Below are 22384 nucleotides of genomic sequence, written 5' to 3'. Positions count from 1 at the left end.
AGAAAAAATTGGGTCTTCTACCATATGGAATATTCAGTTCAAGATGTAACGCAAACCATATAGAAACACACTTTTGAAAGAAGGCCTAAATTAAATCAGTATCTGTGCTCAGAAGTCTAATATACCCACATTTAATTTGTACAAATATGAGCCAAGTAGAGTCCCTTTAACCGATGGTCTTCTTCCTCTGTTCCCTCTCTCAGTTAAAGAGTACCACCAACCATTCATTTACGCAAGCTAGAAACTTAGAAACCATTCTTGAGGTATCTCTTACTCTCTCCCCAAATCCACTTCATTACCAAATCCCCTACATTTTGTCCTCAAAAGTTTTCTAAATCAATGTGTATCTTCTCATCCCCTCTACCAGTACCTTCATCCGAGCTTTCATAATGTGTTACCTGGACTACTAAACTGGTCGCTCAGCCAGTTTCCCCATTTGCCCCTACCTTTGCCCCTACCCAGCTGCAGCCAGAGTGAGATATTCAAAATGCAAATCTGTTCACATCATCTCCCTACTTCAAACATCTCTACAGCTTCTCATCATTCTGGGAGAAGACAAAAGTCTTAATACTAACTATCAGATCCACGTTGTGATCCCACCTACCTCTCGAATAATATTCTTCCCAATACTTGTTTCTCTCTTTGCACCAATACATTGTCCTTCTTTCTTTTCTTCATTCACAGCGCCTCCTTCCTGCACCACAAAGCCTAGATCAGTTTCCCTACAACAAATACTCTTACCTTTCTTCCTTCTTTTCCAAGTTAGTTTCCACTCTTTATTTAGATATTAGTTCAATTCTCACTTTCTCACTGAAACTCCTTCTGCACTTCCTTGATTAGTTCATATCACCTATTGCAAAGCCTTATGGCACCATGTACTTCTTATTCAATAAACCTAGAGTAATTGCAATTATTGAATTAATGTCTACCTTTACTCTAGCTGAAAGCTCCATGAATACAAGGATATTACCTAACATACCCGTGCCCCTAAGAAGCAGTTTATTTCGTTAAATTGTAAAATATATCAGAAAAGGAAGCATGCATATAATGTACTTGTACAGGTTAAATATTAATAATAAATGAAACACTGAATACCATTACCCAAGTAAAGAAAGAGCACATTGACAGCCTGCAGAAGCCTCATTTATGCCTTTCTACAGTCATACATCCACCTGCCAGATACATGACCAAATAATTAATCATTAACATAAAGTTTTGATCAATATTCCCACTCTTCCCTTCACAGAATATAATTAAGTACATTCATATTTATGTATTATGTACAAAAGTGTTTAGATTTTCTAGTTTTTGAAAACATAGAGAAGAAATCATACTCAACATGTCTCTCTCTGATTTGCTTGTTTCACTCAATGATATGTGTCTGAGATTCAACCATGTTGATGATGTACCTCAGGTTCATTCATTCATATAACGTTCTACTGAATGAGTGGAAAGCAACGTCTTACTTTTGCTCTAGTGACAGACCCTGGGATAGTCTGTTGATTTCTGCATCAGGTGTTGCAGCACCTGACTCCTCAGACGTATGTGCAAGTGCTCGGCTAGGGTTTACAGCTAGGAAAAGAACTGTGGCTTGACATGCTACACAAACCTTCAGAGATCAGTTCAATTCATAAATTGTGAATTATATTTTTTGCTATACATATGTATTTATTGAAGTACTATATAAATTTTCTTCATTTTCTACATTTTTAATATACCTGTTATCTAAATCAAAGAATATGCTTTTGAAAATTTTTACCTATTTCATTAATATAGTCATTTATTCAACAAATATTTACTGAGACACTCCTTATGTGTCAGATACTATAGTAGATACCACAGTATTCTTCATTTTTTTTAATAGTTATTCCGACAGTTAGAGTCTGGATGCTTTTAGATGCTTAACACCACACCCCACTCATGGTCTTCAGAAGCTCAGGTTCATTCAGATACCAAGAACCAGAGTGAGAGCATAAGTGAAAACATACCTGTGAAGAGCCAGTATGGGGTACGTTGTCATTTGTTGGTAAAACTGTCCTTTAAAAAAAATCACATCTTATTGCTTTAAGTGTCTTTAAATGTCCCATCCCAACTTTTTTTTCCCCCAAAAGTAAAGGCACTTACATAACCATATGGAAAGGAACATACAAATTTAAAATGTTTAAATCTGATGTTTGTCTTGTTTTTAAAATAAATCATTCTATTTCTCCCCCACCTCGTCACAACCCCCAAACCTGGAAATGGCTCCAAATAATGGAGTTCTAACAGGTCACTATTACCCCTGAGGACTAAAATAAACATTAACATAGTTTGATCAGTGGCAGGGAGTTTCATAGTAATTAGCCCATCATTATCACTTCCCAACTACTCTTTTCACTTTACACCCTTTTATCTTCCAATAAATAAGAATTGCAATAATGGAAACATTGTCTGGTCTGCAGTTCAATGATATAATTAAGCTTCAACACCGGGCTATAATTTGGGTGTCCCAGAGAGAAGATATTTATTGCCAACACACCCTGACAAATATAAAAGCTGCTTAATGACTATGCAGGAAAGCCAGTATTAAAGGAATTTTTTGTGCTTACTTCCTGGTTGAGAGGTGTAAGAGAGGATATAAAAAATTCATCCATTTATTCAAGGGAATTTTTACCATAATATGAGCAGAAGATCTAATTCATAAGAATAGTTTAAATTCTTTAAAACTTATTGTTTTCATAACTTTACTTAAATGAAAAGCATGTTTTCAAAATCATATTCACTAATACACAGTAAAGCTCAGGATTTGTGTGCGTGGTGTTTGCATGTGCTGTGCTTACCTAAATTATTTACATGAACTCTATCTTAAACACAGTGCAAAGGTATGGTTCCATGAGGCTCATTAACATAAACAAATACCTACCTGTCAGTTGGTAGTGTGTGCTCAGTACTTACTAAATGGGAGGTGATACACATGAGCAAATTCCATGGGAAGTAGAAGTGAAAGGTGTCTGTAGCCAAAGCAGTTATAATAGTTGTATGCCAATTACATCTCAATTTAAAAAATAGTTATCACTATTTTTATTGTTGTAAGAAAAGTTTAACTGTTTAGGAATGTATTTATGTGGACTAATATAGTTCCATGTATGATAGATGTGTACAGAAAGAAAGGGAATCATCTAAGACAGATGTAACTTGCTAAATTTTGCCATGAATGAAACACAGTTTCTAAATACAACTTTGTTACTGCTTTCCTAAACTATTTATTCTCTCCCCTTTTGTATGATGAGTATAATTTTCTTACCAATATATAATACAGAAATATGTGTACTGGTATTTTAAACTGATTTTAAACCATAAAAATTAATATTAGCTAAATATATGTATCCTCTATGATCCAGTAATTTGTTCTTGAGAATAATATATCCATTAAAAACTGGGGCTCAGGTCCAACAAAAGACATGCGAAATATGTTCAAGGCAGCTTTATCTGTAATAGCCCCAAACTGGAAACAATTCAAATGTCCATGGACAGTAGACCAAGTAAACTCACTGCTGTTTATACATTCAATGACATACTGCAGAACAATAAAAAAGAATTAGCTACTAATATATACAGCAACACAGTTAATAGGCAAATTTAACCTGTGTGTAAGTAGGAGCATAATGATATTTTTTTAGGAAACTGGAAATACTCTGGGTGTCAATGGTTACATTTTACATAAGTAAACCTTTGAGTGTATGTTTAAGAACAGTTAAAACTCTATAAAAATATCCTCAGTTAAAAACAAAAGCAATACAACAATATGTGTCAAAAGCTAAAGAAGGCTGACTTATTGACTTACTGAATTAGTAGTAGGGGAAAAAAAATCAATCTGTTTTAAAAAGCTGTGTTCATGTACAAACATGAACAAAATTATGAATAGGAAAAAAATTAAAATCAACCTATACAACAATAGGAAAACAGGTGATTGTGTTATTTCAGTTTAATGGAATTTTATGTGATATTACAAAAATAATTTCAAAAATTTCTCTAATAAGAAAAAAACTTAATTAAAAAAATCAGTGAAAAAATTCAAATACAAATTACTCATGGTGAATAACTGAAACGAAAGCATGCCCATAAACACACTTATATAAAAGACTAGGTAGAAATGTACAAAAAAGAAACTTGTGTGTGCTGAATAAGTACTTGTGTGTGCTGAGTAAGTACTTATTATTCAATTTTCATTTTAAAAAAATTCTCTGAAGCTGTTATAATTCTCCTCTAATAACGGTAAGAACATGTATAAATATATTCAATATTTCAAGAACTAATTAATGTAAAATGTTACCAAGGGGCAGAAAGGGGATTACACGTCAGATAAACTAAATGACATAGGGAAGACATAGAAGAAAGCAAAAGTACTAAATTATGCAAAAGGAAAAAATTCTAAGCAAAAAATTCAAATGGCTGTGTAGTTGGGTATAGATTTGTAGAACAGAAAACCAAGGAAGAGAGAATCCTGCCTTAAAAGAACAAACTAAGCCAGCTGAGTATCAGGTAAGAGTTTAAGCAGGTAAGTGTTTCAGAATACCATCTCTGCTATTAACTAGCTGTATAATGTCCCTCTAAAAACAAGAACAATAATAACGGAATCATTGGGTTGTTATCCTCATTACTAAACGAGTTAAGGCAGGTGAAACATTTAGAACAATGCCTGCCAATAATAAGTACTCAATTAATAGTAGATAATACAACAGGAAAATTAAAGCTTGCAGAAGAAACAAAGATTAATTTCATTTGACTTTTTTCTAAATTTAGCCTTTAAATATTTTCAAGCTCACCGCTTTATCAAAGTTATATTTAGTTTGGTAATGATTTTTCTCATTACTCAGAAATTCAACATTAATTTTATCTAGTATTCGCAGAGGCCAGATTCACACAGTGGCAGCTTTGTAGAAATTCAACATGATATAGTAGGTATATAAGCAATATATAAACATATAAACAATAGTACTTGTTTCCATGTGAGCCTCACAGCTGATTTTTAAAATTTGGAATGTAGTGGCATTAAATTGCTAGAAACAGATAAATTACAGCCTGGATATATTAGGCTTGTGGTTGAGTATTCAACAGAGCTATTATTGCTTCAATAAAAGTCTATCATCTAGACCTAGAATACAGACTCCGTTCCCCACCCCTCAAAGCAAAAGTGACAGAACATAAGACACTGTCATGAGGGAGCTCGTACAGCACACCCCCACCCCCCATCTCAGAGGCATTTCTTCAACAATTTCCTGTTCTGAAATTTGTTGTATGTTTCTCTCTTTCCTCCCCTTTTATGGTTCTTTTGCTCCTCTATTCTCCATATGAATGGTATGAATGGACAGGTAATGTCCTCCATTGATCATCACCAACCCCCCAACAAAGGAACACACATATACACACATACACACACGCATACAAACAAAAGTAGTGGTTTCCAAGGTCTTCATTATGAAGCACAGGAAGAAATGAAAGGTGCTGCTCAGGACAATCCTGACAGGCACGGTGCCTGAGGGCAGAGGAGTGATCTGGCCCCGTAACTGGCCCCGTAACAGTCCTCATCAGCTGCAGTAGCAACACCTGGAGGCATACTGGAAATGCAGATTCCCATCTCTAACCAAGAGTCAGAATCTCTGGTGGTCCCCAAAATCTGCAGGGTTATGAGCTCTCAGGTGATTCTGATGCCCACTCAATTTTAAAAATCACTTGTAAATGCCATTCCATATAAACCGCCTCCCAACTAAATCTTACAAGGAGTGGAAAGTCTAGCAGTGCCATTAACTCTCTGGTGTAAACTAACCCTTGTTAACTCGATTTATCTTCAAACATAATTAAGACAGAAATGATAGGTTTTAGACAGAAAGAATAGGTTTTTCATTTTCATAAATGTCAGAAAATATTTTTCCACAAAATGATGAAAAAGTCTTTGAAAACAGAAATCTAACATATCTAATCTGAAAAAAACAATTCAAAGTTATATTGTCCCAAAATTAAATCAAAAATCATCCCAGACGTTGAAAGAGTGGTATACTGAATCTCATTTGAATCACCATTGGATCCTCACTGAACAAGACGATAGCCACTGGCCACATGTGGCTACTGAGCACCTGAACTGGGATAAATGGAAACTGAAATGTGCTGTAAACATAAAAATGTACTAGATTTTGAAGGCTTAATAAGAAAAACAATGTAAACCATATCCTTAACAATTTTTATGTTTATATTGAGTCACATGGAAATGACTGCATTTTTGACATACTGGGTTAAATAAACGAGATAATGACAATTATTTTCCCTTGTTCCAACCAGCAGTTACTAATAATCATATCTTAATCCAAACAAAAAAATTATGTCATGAAATATAAGGTTTCAAGTTATTAAAGAAATTTTCAAGATTCAAGAATGTGTCAGACCTTTTTGACTTTATAAAATATTTAGCATTTCCTTTCTTCTCTTGCTCTCCTGGCCTTTGTTTTATCCCTCTTTACAATGTCCACTCAAGTTTCTGCTTGCTGAGACGTCTCAGCCAGCTGGGCTGATGTGATTATCTCCAAACAACAATAACAATAACTACAGAAGAACACACAAATCAGAGGAAATGCCTAGAACCCTCTCTGTGGAGGTGACATTTAAACTGAGAAGGAAAGGATGAAGACATTCAGGTCATGTTTATGTGTGGGAGGCTGGGGTGAGTTTGGAAGGAGTTTTGAATGAAAAGGGCAAAGTTGTGAAAAATAACTTGGCCTTTTTTTTTTTTTTGAGAACTGAGAAGACATGAATGTGACCAGAGGTAAGAGAGTGACCAGGGGAAGCCAGAACATCAAATGCCTCAGAGGCTGCAACAAAGGGTCTGGCCTTTATTGCTGGCACAATGGGCAACCAACTGGATGGATTCAGACAGGGGGTGATAGGTTCTTATTTATGTTTTAAGATCACCATTGAAGGGAACACTATGGAAACTGAAAGAACAGTTAATGGGCAGCTGGAGTTGTCCAGGTGTGCAATTACTATGCCTTGGATGACACAGCAGCAGAGAAGGAAGAGGTTATGGAAACTGCAAGGCTCATTTGGAAGTAATATTGGTAGATCTCTAATTCACTGACAAATTAGACTGGGTGTGTAAGGAAAAGGCAGAAAAAGAAGAACTCCTGGCTTATGGTTTAAGCAAAAAATTGAGTTTTTTTGTTTGGTTGGTTTTTTGTTTTGTTTTGTTTGTCTGTTTTTTTTTTTTTTTTTTTTTAAGATTTTATTTATTCATTTGACAGACAGAAATCACAAGTAGGCAGAGAGGCAGGCAGGGAGAGGAAGAAGCAGGCTCCCTCTGAGCAGAGAGCCTGATGCAGGGCTCAATCCCAGGACCCTGGGATAATGACCTGAGCCGAAGGCAGAGGCTTTAACCCACTTAGCCACCCAGGCGCCCGTTTGTCTGTTTTAAATATCAACTTCCAGGATCATAAGAGAAAATTAAAACTCACGGAGATGAAAAGAAATGGTATTTCCATTCATTTAGTAACTGCCACATACTAGAAAATGATGCTGGGTGGTTTCTTCTACGTTGTTGTCCAACTTAAGTTTTTCAGGAGACCTATGAAAGTAGGTAACATTCCTCTAGATGAGAGACAGGCAAACTAAAGCACGAACAAGTTAAGTAACTTGTCAAGAGTCACTCAGTAGTAGCTCAGTCTACTGTCTAATTCCCTCTGTCTTAAATGCTTTACACATACCACCCCATACCAAGACTGATAATTTTCTCTAAATCAATGACCTACTGTTCCTAAGATATTTATTACAAGATGGCTGAAGACATATTGCAACCAATCTTCCACAATTTTACAACAGACCCACTGGAGTAAGCACACTGCTCCAAACACTGTGATTTTCAATTATATTGTTAGTAAAACAAAAGTGTTTGTGAGGATGAATCGGAGTGTTTTTACTGCAAGTTGAGCTGTCAGGATTCTACCTGAGAAACTCTGAAACTATCTGTTTAATGCATCACTTCAAATGCAGAAACTTCTCTTTGCACCTGAAAGGCCTTGTGTGTTTGTTTATCTAAACACCAGGGAGACAGGATGCTGCCATGGATAGACAGGATGTGCAGCTCTGGGTAGGCGGGATGAAGCCATGGAAAGCGTCGCTCAGAACAGGCCTGGCATTTGGGTACTTACACTACCAGCATCAATGGTGCTTTGCTGTATGTCTCTTTCCCGTTAATTCTAGAAATACATAGTTTATCAGTCCTTGAATTATTGTATATATTCCTTTGTATATCTAATGCTTCTTACCAGCGCTTCTAAACTACAGTGAGGTATGTATGTCTTATATGAGGTCTTAGACACAGCAGAGAGTAAAATCTGAAAGACATATTTAAAATGTTCCTCCAAAGTGCAAACACAGTATCTGCCCTATTTTGGAGTTCAGCTTGATTGGCATTGCTCTTTAACTTCTCATAGTCTCAGTGACACAAATAAACATACATACCCACTGAATCTTCCTCCACTGCTACTTAATCAAAACACTGCACCAGTTACTCAAAGGCCAAGACAGGGAAATAGTAGTATGTACACATGCAGCATATAGAAATAATCTTGAAAAATAACAGGCTTACTATTCATAGTCTAGATTATTCAGAGAAGATTCATCTTTCTATGTATTATTCAGTGATTCCAAATGGTATCCTCAAGCCGTATCATTTTTTTGCCATTTGTCCTAACCAGACTGGTCAAAAGGGAGGATGCATGAAAGCAATAATGACAGTGTGGATGGGGGTGAGTTTTAAGAGAGAAAAAGGCTTTCTAGATATCAACATGAATGGTTTGGGTTTTGGACTAAGTTGATTTAACTTACAGTCTAAAATAAATACATACATGAGCCATAAGGAAGATTTAAACGTGTAAAACTGTAGTAAGACTAACTCACTTCATGGTTACCCTGCTGTTACGTGATGAACTGTGCCCTCCCCCTACTCTAACCCCCAACCCTAACCCCCAATACCTCAAAATATGATTGTACTTACGATAAGGTCCTTAAAGAGTAATCAAAGTAAAATATGGATGGGCCCTAACATAAAACTGGTGTCCTTAGAAAAGGAGATTAGGATACAGACATTCACAAAAGGAAAATCAAGACACAGGAGAAAATGGCCATCTCTAAGCCAAGAGAGAGGTCTCAGAAGAAACCAAACATGCAAACACCTTGATCTTGGACATCTAGGCCCCACAACTATGAGAAAATCAATTTCTGTTGTTAAAACCCCCAGTATTTTGTGAAGGCAGCCCTAGCATACTACCAACACCTATGTTAAAAAATACTTTATTCATTAATTTTCTTCAAGTAGAAAAAAAATTTTTTTTGAGATAAGTTCTGTATACTTGCCCAGTATCTGGAATACACTATATCAAAAAGAAGAGCTATATAAACTCTTGGTGTATATATTTCTATAGAAACTGATTTATATAATTCTTTATTATATGTATTATCAGTATCCAGGAAAAAGCAGTTTGTATATTTCAACATTTACCATAAACCAGTTTGAATGAGAATTATTTTTGTATTTATTTCTCCAACTATTTTGCTAGTTCCTAAACTCTAGGGATTCTATTTATTCCTTATACTACTTAAGCCACTACATGTTTTGTACATAATATTTACTCAAAAAACTCTTGCCTAATTACAACCTTTTTTAATGAAGGATACATTTTTATCATAGCAACTTATTTCAAATATACAAGTTATCAATTCAATCTCACAAAACAAAATGTCAGGTTTTGGACTCACGTATAAGGAAAAATATGTGCTTTATATAGGTAGAAAATGACAATGTTACTCAAAACTGTTTTAGGCTTATATAAAAGAACTATGTATTATGCATGCATATTGTTTATTCTTCTTTATAATTTAAGTGTTTAATGCAGTTTGAGGACATATATCAAAAATACTCTACTCAGATAACAATTACTCTAGAAGTTGTATAAGTTTCAACTTTCTGGAACCAATGCATAATAGAAGAAAAATTCATAAGCCATGTGGTAACAGAAAGTAGTTCAGTATATACTATATATGCTAGGTACACATATCCTTACATTTACTATTTAACATATCCATAATTTCAGGTAGCAGGATTCTTTGTCCAGAAAGAAGCTGATCAACTAAACTAAGAAAGTAAAATCATCTTTTAAACACTCTAGGCCTTTTAAATTGTAAGCCTTCCTTCTTAAGAAGTTTCATTATCAAATAATCATAATTTAAGAGACTTTTCAACTAATACTTATCCCTAACACCTGAAGAGAAGATAATAATGTACACACAATTACAATTAAGTTAATATTCAAAATGCTTCAATTCATTGTGCAAAACTAGTTAAAATTCTGAAAGTCCACCCCTTAAAAGCCTCAGGTTTTACGTCATCAAACATGTGCCTATTATAATTGTTATCCCTGCTTTTAATAAATTATCTACAATTAAAAGCTCCAGTTTAGTGTTGTACAATCTATTCCAGCTTGATTCAGGCATCAGTCCACCAAGGTGTTTGTCTACATATGCAGTTATTAGTAGGTTACCTTAACCTGAGAGATGCTCAGATGAGTCCAGTGAAATCAGTGACATGCTTCATATGAATAAAGATGGGACACAAAATATGAGGAAACTAAAATTACTTTATTTCATTATTAGGCTGAAAAGATACTGTGAAAACTGAGAGGAAAGCAACTATGTAACATCTCTGTAAGAAGAGGAATCTAAACTCTGGAGGAGAACAGCCTTGATTCACCCCTGATGCTTACATTTAACTAGCGGTGCAGTCTCAGCTACGTCTTTCCCTCTCTGCCTCATTGCCTCAGTTTCCTCATCTGCACAATGGAGATAGTAACAGTCTATACCTTATGGTGTTAGTGTAAAGACTAAATGATTTACATGAAGCACTGAGAGCCCAGCGCACAGAAAATATTTAATAAATGGTCACTAGTCATGGTAGTTAATGGTCATAGTAAGTTATGGGTATGTGTTTATATCTGTATGTATGTATATGAAACCTAAGAAGCAGGATAAATATATAGAAATATTAACATGATATAGAGAGGATGCAAATGAGCAAGTGATCTCAGTATTTGTCTCATGTCCGACTCTATATTGGATACTTTAAATAACGTCTCATTTAGCTTTTTTTTTTTTTTTTTTTTTTTTAAAGTAGGTTCTCTTATGCCCAGCATGGGGCTTAAATTCATGACCTGGAGATCAAGAGTCCCATGCTCTACCAAATGATCCAGCCAGCCGCACCTCATTTAACCAACACACTGTGCGCATGAGCAAGGCGGGGGTCTCAGATCACTTGGCTAACATCCTCATAGCCTTACAGGTTTCAGTCAAGTCTGTTTGACCTGATAGACTGGATCTTCTTTCCATTGCCCCAAACTACCTAAATCGCATACATTTGATGAGAAGGGCTTTGCAATATACTTCAAAAGACCCTCTGGCATTCCAGATTAATCAGTAAGAAAACAGCAGTCCTATGCTAAATCTGCACAGATATATTTCACAGTTCTAAAAGTGATTTTGAAATGATTACACAGAAGATATACAGGTAACACAGCAATGTGTATGGACACACTAAACATAATTATTAATTTGCTTTTACATACTTGGTAAGAGGGTATCTGAATATGAATAAATCCCTTATTTGAGAGTATGACTATTTCTTTACCTTGAAAAGAAGCCACAGAAATTAAAGATGGATGAAATTTCCAAAAAAGGAGCAAATGTGGAAATTGGAAATGTCAAAACTTCCAAGAGAGAAAAGAGAAAGAAAGAAAGAAAGAAAGAAGACATAAATTGTGAGCTTGTTCACCATGTAATTTTTTTCATGTTTCTAAGGTTGATCAAAGGGTGCATGTCAGTGATATGGGACAACAAGTCAGGGTCCTGAACAGGACAAATATACTGAACCAAAGAATTATGTTAAAAAACTTCCTGTTATCTTTGAATTTCTCAAGAGAAATTTTTAAAAAATTAAAATTAAAGAAAATAAAACAACAACTGGGTCATCCTATATGTTTCTTAAGCAAATTAACTAACAAATACATATAATTTTACTTTATTCATCTAGAATCAGCTTAGAAATAAAGGACAACTAAAAACATTCAGAGTCTACAAAATCCTCTGAGATTCTGGAATTTTGTACCACACTGACTGTGAATTGTCATTTTCAAAGTATAACTATACTCCCAAACCTTTACCAGGGTCTACTACACCATTTCCCAGAACTCAGCAGGACCCTATCCCCTGCCCTGCTGGGAGACTGTACTCCTTACAGACCAACACAACTATCACTCTTGCATCATACATTAAATTCAGACACACACACACACACACACACACACACTCACTCACTAAAAAGACATTGGCTCAAAATCCAAAAACCCATATTTAATTCTGGCTGCACATGTTTCCAAGTATTTTTCTTCCCATGGCTGTCAAAGGACTTAAATAAAATAGGGTAGGGGGAAACACCACAAATCATACATATAAAAGAATTCTATAAACTGTAAAGCAAGTATTAATATCATTATTATTATTATACTGATATTTATTAATGTTAGTGCTCACAAAAAAAAGTCTAAATTCCATAGCATGGCATAAAAAAGTGTCTATGTTCAGACCGCTTCCTATCTTTATAAACTTACTTCCACCACCTTTTCCTCTATTACCACACATCGGGGTCTCATAAAGTCATTAAACTAACTTTAATGACTGAAATATCATTTACTGTCTTCTTCTTTTGGTCAAATCCTAGCCCTTGTATAAAAATAAATTCATATGGAGGAGAATAAACTTCTATCTGATAAAGAACTTGTAGCTATACTATATACAGAACTCTTACAATTTGATAATAAGAAAACAACTCAATTTTTAAAAGGTGGGTAGACAACCCATGAGAGACTGTGGACTCTGAGAAACAAACTGAGGGTTTTGGAGGGTTTGGGAGGGGGGGTTGCTGGGTGAGCCTGGTGGTGGGTATTAAGGAGGGCACGGATTGCATGGAGCACTGGGTGTGGTGCATAAACAATGAATTTTGGATCACTGAAAAAGAATAAAATAAAATTTTTAAAAAATTTAGAAAACACACACACACACACACACACACGGTAGATGGAGATGCATAGGGTTTGAACAAAGCTTCACCAAGAAAATACATGCATGTACATAACCTCATGAAAAAATGCTCAGATTCATTAGTCATTAGGGAAATGCAAATTAAAACCACAAAGAGATCTCATTACATAACTTTTAGAATGTCTAAAATTAAAAGACTGGGCATACCAAGTGTTGGTAAGAATGTAAAGAAACGAGAACTACTGGTGGCAACATAAAGTGGTATAATCAGGAACGAGTTTGACAGTTTCTTCCACAGAATCCAGCCATCATACTTCTCAGTAATTATGGGTGACCTCTGAACAACACAGGGGCTAGGGACACTGACTCCACACAACACACACAGTTGAAAATCCACATCTGACTTTTGACTTCCCAAAACCTAACTACTTAGAATCTACTGTCGACTGGAAGTCTTAACAATAGCATAAACCATCGATTAACAGACAGTTTGTATGTTATACGTATTAAATACTAGATTCTTAAAATAAAGGAAGCTAGAGAAAAGAAAATGTTATTAAGAAAATCAGGGGCTCCTGGGTGGCTCAGTGAGTTAAGCCTCTGCCTTCAGCTCAGGTCATGATCTCAGGGTCCTGGGACTGAGCCCTACATTGGGCTCTCTGCTCAGCAAGAAGTCAGCGTCCCCCTCTCTCTCTCTGCCTGCCTCTCTGACTACTTGTGAACTCTGTCAAATTAATAAATAAAATCTTAAAAAAAGAAGAAGAAAATCATATGGAGGAGTAAATATATTTATAGTACTGTACCGTATTTATTATTTTAAAAATCCACCAAAAAAGTGGGTCTGTGCAGTTCAACAACAACCTATGTTGTTTAAAGGTCAACTGTATACAACACAAATGAAAGGATATGTCCACACAAAGATCTTGTACAAGAATGTTCACAGTCCCTTTATTTGCAAAAGCCAAAACTGAAACAAAAATGACACACTCCAAATGTTCATCAACAGGTCAATGAATAAACAAACTGTAGCATATCTTTGCAGTGTCATGCTATTCAAAAAGCAAGCAAACAAACAGAGAAGCACTGATAAATGCAACAAAATGAATGACTCTTAAAATAATTATGCTAAGTGAGAGGATCCAGACCCAAAGGAATACTGTGTGATCTCACAGATATAAAATTCTAGAAAATACAAACTAATGTGCAGGGCAGAAAGTGTATCAGTGGTTATCTGAGTTAGGAGCAGGAGGCAGGGTTTACAAAGGAGTCTGAAGAAACGGGGTGTTAGCTATATTTATCACCTTTATGGTGATTGTTTCACCAGTATAAATATATGTCAAAACTTTTCAAATCGTGCACTTTAAATGTGTGCAATACACTTTAAATATGTGCAATTTATTCTGTTGATTGTACTTCATGTATCCGTTTTTTAAAAAAGAAATAAGCTACTGATACATAAACTTAGACAATGGGATCTCAAAATTATTATGCTGAGAAAAAGGAGGACACGAAGGTATACATGACACTATCTTATTTATATTATTCTGGAAAAGGCAATACTGGAAACAGAAATCACATCAGCGGTTGCTGCAGAGAGGTGGAAGGGGCTACCTGCTAAATGGCATAAGGGAATTTGGGGTAAAGTGGGCACAGAAATGTTATACATCTTCATCGTGGTACTGGTTGTATGACTGCATACATCTGTCAAAAATCACTGAAGGGACACCTGGGTGACTCAGTTGGTTAAGTGGCTGCCTTCAGCTCAGGTCAGGATCCCAAAGTCCTGGGATAGAGTCCTGCATCAGGCTCCCTGCTCAGCAGGAAGTCTGCTTCTCCCTCTGCCTGCTGTTCACCCTGCTTGTGCGCACGCTCGCTCTCTCTCTCTGACAAATAAATAAAGTCTTAAAAAAAAAAAAAAGAAAACTCAATGTACGTTTAAGAAGGATGGATTTTATGCAATGTAAATTCTATCTCAATATAATTTTTTCTCAATTTCAATAAATTATATCCTTCTTGATTTAAAAATAAAGAAATCATATGTCATATCTTGTATAATTTACTCCAAGAAAATTTACTGGACCTTTTGGTAGGTTTCTATAATCCTCCAATACTCAATATTTGCACTTACACAGTAATAGTTTTTTTATTCATAATTCCAACCAGACATGAAAAATTTAGGAATCATTTCTAGTCACTGCTTTAGCCCCAATAGAGAATACAGTGCTTGAAAATTAGGTTTTTAACAAGCATTTTAATTCCATTGTTGGTATTTCACCTTCCTTCTCTATTCTAGTTGTTTGAGTCAATAAACACACTTTCATTAAGCTTCAGCTAAATGCCCAGCTGAAGAAGTGGGCAAGAACAAAACAGTTCCTACCCTCAGAAGCCCAACAGTCAGCTTGGGAGAATGATCATCAAACATCCAACCCCAAGCTAGACAAGACAAATTAGTAACTTGTCTTGTCAGGGAAGCAACAAGATATAAGGAAATTGATATACTGGATCAGGAGTCAGGAAATATTTTAAAGGTTTTTTGTTTTGGTTTTTTAAGACCTGCAAGATAAGTAGAAGTTGGCTAGAATGATGGGGGGTGGGGAGGAGATGATGTTGGTGGTGGCTAAGAGTGTCAGAAGGAACAGAAACCATACTTTGAAGGCACCAAGCACAGTGCGTTTGAGGAACTAAGAGATTTATTCCAGCTGAAGACTAAAGTAAGGGATCTCAAGAAAAGAGAGATGAAGCTTTAAATGGACATCATGGACCAATTCATCTGGCACTTCACGCTAAGGGCATTCAGAAGTTAACAAGTTGTTTTAAATGGAGGGGGAAAAAAAACCCAAACAAACAAACAAACAATGATCCAATCTATCTCCTCTACATCTCCCCACCTGTTCTCTGGGAAACTGACTGGAGGCTGGCAAGACTAGGAAAGGAGAACAGTTGGTTGTTGCAAAAATTTGGATTAGAAAAACTAATTATATTGTTGAAAATTAGCCCCAAATAGGGAAATAATATTCTCCCTATCTCCGCCCCCCGCCCCCAACAATCTGACTCAAATGCGGCCAGTCCATCTTAGGGGAAAAAAAGAAGGAGAACTTTCATAACCCAAACTATTTCTAGATTTTGGGTGGCTCCCCATTGCCTAGAGGACATAGCTCAATCTTTGGCATCAAGTCACCATCTGGCCCAGTGTTCCCTCTCCACATCATCCCTTGCCATGCCATCTACTCCAACTGTAACCACCTCTGCCCCAAATGCCTTTCGGACGTGGAAAAGATCCCTGTTCAACAACATCTAATCAGAAAATCATTAACTCCTCTCTAGGCTACTCAAGTTAAGTGTATTCTATGTGTTTCCATTTTCCATGGCATTTCTATGGTTTGGGGGTTTGTTTTTTTTTTTAAGATGTTAATTATTTGACAGAGAGAGATCACAAGTAGGCAGAGAGGCAGGCAGAGAGAGAGAGAGGGAAGCAGGCTCCCTGCTGAGCAGAAAGCTCGATGCCGGGCTCAATCCCAGGACAGGGATCATGACCTGAGCAGAAGGCAGAGGCTTAACCCACTGAGCCACCCAGGCACCCCGGTATTTCTATGTTTTATACTAATAGAACAGTTGTCACCTTACATTATAGATGATTATATGTATTGGTCTTCTAAGTAGATTATTTTGTTTGAGGGCAGAGACACTATTCGTATTTGTATTCTAGACATCTAGTACAGTATATATAACTTAATTTGTGCTAAATTAATATGTAGCAACTTTATGTGCAACTTATAGCCATGATGTCTGAAACAAGAAAGCACAAAACAAATGAACAAATAGTGGGACAGATATCATAATCTTAAGTAAGCTAAAAGAAAAGTACAAGCAAAATACAACACAGTATGTGACCTAGAGGAACAATACTCAAACATTCAAAATATTAAAAACATACTAAATTACTGGGCCCAGATGACGTTATTAGCCAATACTTTAAATGAGACAGGGACACACTACCTAGATGTTTATGATGACTTTTTGCTATCACAGATAAATATGGTTCTTCTATATTTGAAATAGGATATAGAGAAAGTATCAAACATTCAACAAGTAAAATGCTTAATATCATTGTTCTAATGTTTTCATGTATTAACATATATAATCAGAATACCAATTTTATGAGATACGTATTATAACTCTATACACTTCAAAAATTAGGCTGGTGGACTTTATAAGTCCCTTAACCTCTGCTCCCCTTTTAGTAAATGGTGGGACAGGGATATAAACATCTCTGTATGACAACAAAGCCTCCTTTCTTGGCTTATATGCCATGAGCTGGTCATCCTCAAAGACCTTCATGTCCTTCAAGTCCTTCAAAATGTTAAGAAAAGTCACAAAATAGAAAAAAAAAAAGGAACTTCTTATACATTTTCCAGAAAACCATCTTGATAAACCCAATGGTTTTCATGACACATCAGAGACTAATTTTCCCACGCACGGAGCTTGTATTAAATATATGTATTATTACAATATCATGTATTATATACGTATTAAGTGTAAGTTAGGGAGTACAGGCAATAAGGCAGATTTGTTCTTGATGGTGTATCCATAATGAATGGGCAAGATAGTACTGAGTTACAAAGGTACTTACTTATATAAGCAAATGTGTTTATACACAGCTATCCATACATCAGGAGGAGGGTTGCTGTGAGCTCTTGCAAACATTCTGTGCCTTCCCCAGGGAACACTCAGACAAGACTAAGGGAACATAGCTTGGGCTGGGGGAGCGGGGGATCAAGGTTTCAGTTCTCACTTCCACCTTAGTTGGTCACCCTTGTGCAATGAGCAACCTGATGACCAGGTAGAGCAGACATGGTTACTCTCCCGGCCTAGAGCCATGGTGCTTGGATTTGAATCTCCAGTTTTATCACCTGTAGATGTGTAACTTCAGTAGAGTTTTTACATTTCTCTATGCTTTATTTTTCCCTCATCTGGGAATAGGAAAATTATTGGTATGAACTGTAGAAATTTGTTTAAAGAAACTAGAAGAAAAAAATGCATGTAAATGGCTTGAAACAGTTCAGCATGTATTAAGAATTCAGTAAATAGTAGCTATATATATATATACAGACACAAACATGTATGTGTGTGTGTGTGTGTGTGTGTGTGTGTGTGTATTTATAATATTCCTAAATAGGTTGTCCAGCTGTAAGAGTAAGCCATACTTGAAGGATTCCTTGTGTCTGTGTAAGCTTATTACTAGCAACAGGGGACAATTCCTACATGGAGGGTGAACAGAAGTGCTTCTACACAAAGGTATCATTGTATACCAGGTTATTTTGTTTGCATCTATAGCTTAAGGATCTAAAGCTAAGACATCTCATTTAAAACTGTGTTTTCATTCCCAAGTGTGTGGAATCCTCTTTTATGAAGGTGGTAAACACGGAAGTCAAGAGCCAAAAATCACAACAGCAAACACTAGGCACATACACGTTTGTAACATAGAAATTCTCACTTATCATGTACCAGTACCTCTAGCCATTTAGTAAATGGATAGATAGTAACAAATGCAATGGCATCCTTTACAAGCTCAAAATGAGATGGTATTTTGAAATGCATGTAATTCCCTTTCTATTTTACTATTTTTAAAAAATTTACTTTATTTATTTATTTGAGAGAGTGCACGAGAGCGGAGGGGGGGGGATGGGCAGAGGAAGGGGGAGAATTGTAAGCAGGTTCCACACTCAGCAAAGAGCCCAACATGGGGCTCAATCTCACAACCCTAAGTCACGACCTAAGCTGAAATCAAGAGTCTAGGCTTAACCAAGTGAGCCACCTAGGCACCCCTCCACTTTATTACATTTTTAAAACAAAATTCTCAAGCTCTCTAAGTTAGATTTTCCAAGACAGGTTTATATAATTTCCAAATTATAAAACTCCAACAATGACAAATCACTTTTTCAATCAGACTGGCAACACTTTAAACACATCAATATCATCCAGTGTTGGCAAGAACATGGTAAATACACTGTAGGTACTTAAGAAGGTTCCTTACAATACCTATAGAATTTAAAGTGAATATCCCCCTAGAGCCAGCAATTCTCTTTCCAGAATAAATCTATCTCCTTGAAAAGATAATGTACATAGACATTTACTACATCACTATTTGTAAGGTCAAGATTTCAGTCCTCACTTCCTCCTCAGCTGGTCACCCCTGGGCAGTGAGTCATCCTATGAACTAGTGAATATTCTGGGAGATACTGGTTGGTTATGTTGGGTAGATATATTAAAACAAACAAACAAAAAACTTCACATATTGACAGAAATATTTGATAAATATTAAATGAAAAATAAATTTCAGAACACTGGTAGAATATGAGCCATTAACATTTTTTTTTAAATAATGAAAGGAAAATTTCTGTGGTTACGTAGGTGAAGGGAAACAAGCTATGCCACCAATGGTGGTTACACACAGCAAGTAAAATAGGGAAGGCGGTTCACTTTATATTTTACCATAGTATTCATGTTCTTTATTACTTTTGGAATTCACAGAAATAACAAAAATTTTCAAAGAAATGGGGCACACAAAAACAAAATTATTTCCATGTGGGTATTAAAAAAAAAATCTTAGCCACCACCAAAAGTTGCGCTATTCCATATGCTTGGAATCATAGCTACAGAATAAAAGGCTTGTAAGATCTTAATATTCGTATGTAGTAAAAGTGGTGATGTGTTACCTTCATTAAAGCATGTTGAGAAAAATTCTGTATTTGTAGCCCGCAAGTGGAACTTAAGGAGAAATGAAAAGAAGAGAACAACGGCTCTCAATTTCCATTCCACTTTTATTTTTAAGGTTTTCTTTAATGTAATCTCTACACCCAACATGGGGATCGAACTCACGAACCCCAAGCCCAAGAGTCACATCCTCTATGAACTCAGCCAGCCAGGCGGCCTTTTACTCCATTTTGAAAAGAGACAAATAGGTAGTTTACCACCAACCACTCTTAGCGCCCTCTCCTCCACTCTCTCCTACAAATAGAACCAGGGAGGAGTCAACTCCGCCACTAACTTCAAACACAATAAATTAGATCAGGTGGCTTCAGGAGGAGTCCACAGAGGACGAAAAGAGGAAGGTGTGGTGAGAGGGTGGGGACAGCAGGATTATTATGTAAAAATAGTGATAGCTGGAGAGGAAGAATAGTTTAACAATGAATAAATGTGTGTGGAGAAGAGAGAAGATACCTGGAAAACGAATGGCAAAGTGGGAAAAGGAACAAAACAGAAACAGGAAATGTTGCTATCAATGAGGTGGTCAGCTTTCAGGACATCCCTTTAGGTCTAGAGCTTTGCATTCTGTACCCTCTAGCCCTTGGTGTCAAATCAAAGTTTACCTTAGATTGCAGGCTGGAGAGGGGTCCTTTGACTCTATTTCGGGCAAGACTCATGAACAGGCGGATCAGGTGGGAAGCGCATATATTCAATTCAAAGATCTTATCGGGTGTTGGCTTATTCCCCTTAGACAGGGAATGATTTTGCTTAACTGGTGCACTGTTCAAACAAGCTTCTAAGGGACATCTCTTTCCCAAGGAAGCTAAAACGGTTTAAATAGAACTGTATATATTTATGTAACTATTACATACACATACATAGTTTGCTTCTCAAATAATACTGCAGCAGCGTCACGGAAGATACCCAGTCCCAAAACGTCTTTGTGGGAGAACGGACAGAAGCTGAGCAGGGGGCTGGGGTGATGCTCCAGGACCAAGCATCTCCCCCTCGAAACCTCCCCGGCCCGTAGATATCCATATGCCATGGCCTTGCCCCAGACCACAAACAAAACAAAACAAAACTCCACCAAAGCCCCCAGAAACCTGGCCATCACGTGACCCACCGACGGCACCAACGCTTTCTCGCCCCAACAAATCCAACTTTTATTTTACTTTTCCTGGGCGAACGGCCTGCGCATGCCCCCCACTGCCTCTCCCGCAGCCCTTTCTTCTTCGCTCCACCGCAGGCTGTGGGAGGCCTCGGGGTATCTACTTTCATCCCTGCCCCGCGCAGGAATCCTAAGGCTCAGCCCCTCGCGGCCGGGCGGGGGCCCCCCCTCCTTCAGCAGCCCGAGGGGCGCCGAGACTCCTCCTGCTGCCCGACACCGGCCGGGAGCGGTGGACTCCGGCTCAGCCCCCAGTGCGCGGCGGGGGCCGAGGAACTTACCTGCGCGGAGGCGCTCCCGGAGCTCCCGCGTCGGTCAGCTGCGCCGCAGCCGCCGCATCTCCCGGCAGCAGGTCCCCCCCCCCCCCCCAGCACCCACCCCAGCAGCGGTGTCCTGCGCCGCACTTTTCCCAGCTTGGGAAGTTGGCCGAAAGCGCGGAGGTGGGAGGTGGGAGGTAGGGGTGGGAGGTGGGGGTGGGGCTGGGCGATCGGGGAGAGGAGGCTTAAGGATTTTGTTGTTTGTTTGTTTGTTTGTTTGTTTGTCTGGATCTCTAGCGAAGACTTTTGACCATATGCCGAAGAGTATTAGTTTTGCTCAATGGCGACGAGGCAGCGGCCTGACTCTCACAGAACGATCGATTTACTAAACAAACTGAAACGTGGGTGGGGATGTTAAACAGTAACCAGCAGCCTCAATGAAAACTGAAAGCAGCGAGGCCGCCGCCGCCTCAGCGCGCTCGTTTCCCTGTTCCCAAGGCCCCAGGACGACCGGCGGGCGGGCCAGCGAGTCCCAAACCCCGGTCCCCCGTTGACCCGGGCAGCGGCTCTCCAGGGCCTCCCCGAGGCCGCCAGACGGTATCTGCCGCGCGCCACATGCCCAGATTCCCACCATCAGGGCGAGGCCCTCCGAGGCTTGACCATTCGGAGCCCTCTCCCCGCTCCCGCACTAGAGGAGCCCCGCCAGGTTCCGTGTCGGCGGCCTGAGGCCGCGAGCTGCCCGCAACGCGGGCACCGTCAGCTCCCCCGGGTCACGCCTCGTCTAGGGCGGTGTCGACCCCGAGGCAGTACGTTTGCACCAGCCTCGGTGGAGAAAACCCTCCTGATGCCAGAATGCAGATACAATCCCGAGCCACCGAGGTCCAGAAAAGGGCCGGAAGTATTATTAAAGGGAATGGAATCGGTTCCTAGGGACAGCGCCGCGGCCACACCGCTAGGGGAAGCCGCAACCATTTCATTAAACTGCACCTTGGCCGCCGGGGTTACCTCCTTCCCTGATGCTCGTGACCACCGAGAGCTCTGGGAAGAAGTGGTGGTCGAGTTTCCCTTCCCCTGCAACCCAGCCACCTGTGGCTTCAGTCAT

General features: G+C 38.1%; 1 protein-coding gene across 2 annotated transcripts in view; it reads right to left on the bottom strand.

The window, feature by feature from the left end:
• The window catches only part of HNF4G (hepatocyte nuclear factor 4 gamma), a 123642-nt gene extending 101931 nt beyond the window's left edge, over window positions 1–21711 (bottom strand). Inside the window, exon 1 of one of the 2 annotated variants that reach the window (XM_032316644.1) lies at window positions 21307–21711. The gene's annotated coding sequence lies outside the window, so the exon portion shown is untranslated. The remainder of the gene's footprint in view (window positions 1–21306) is intronic. The other variant, XM_032316646.1, reaches the window with a different exon arrangement.
• Window positions 21712–22384: the final 673 nt, after the last annotated feature.

This window comes from Mustela erminea, chromosome 16, assembly GCF_009829155.1.
Source record: "Mustela erminea isolate mMusErm1 chromosome 16, mMusErm1.Pri, whole genome shotgun sequence".
Lineage (NCBI taxonomy): Eukaryota > Metazoa > Chordata > Mammalia > Carnivora > Mustelidae > Mustela > Mustela erminea.
This window is presented reverse-complemented; position numbering and strand designations above follow the sequence as displayed.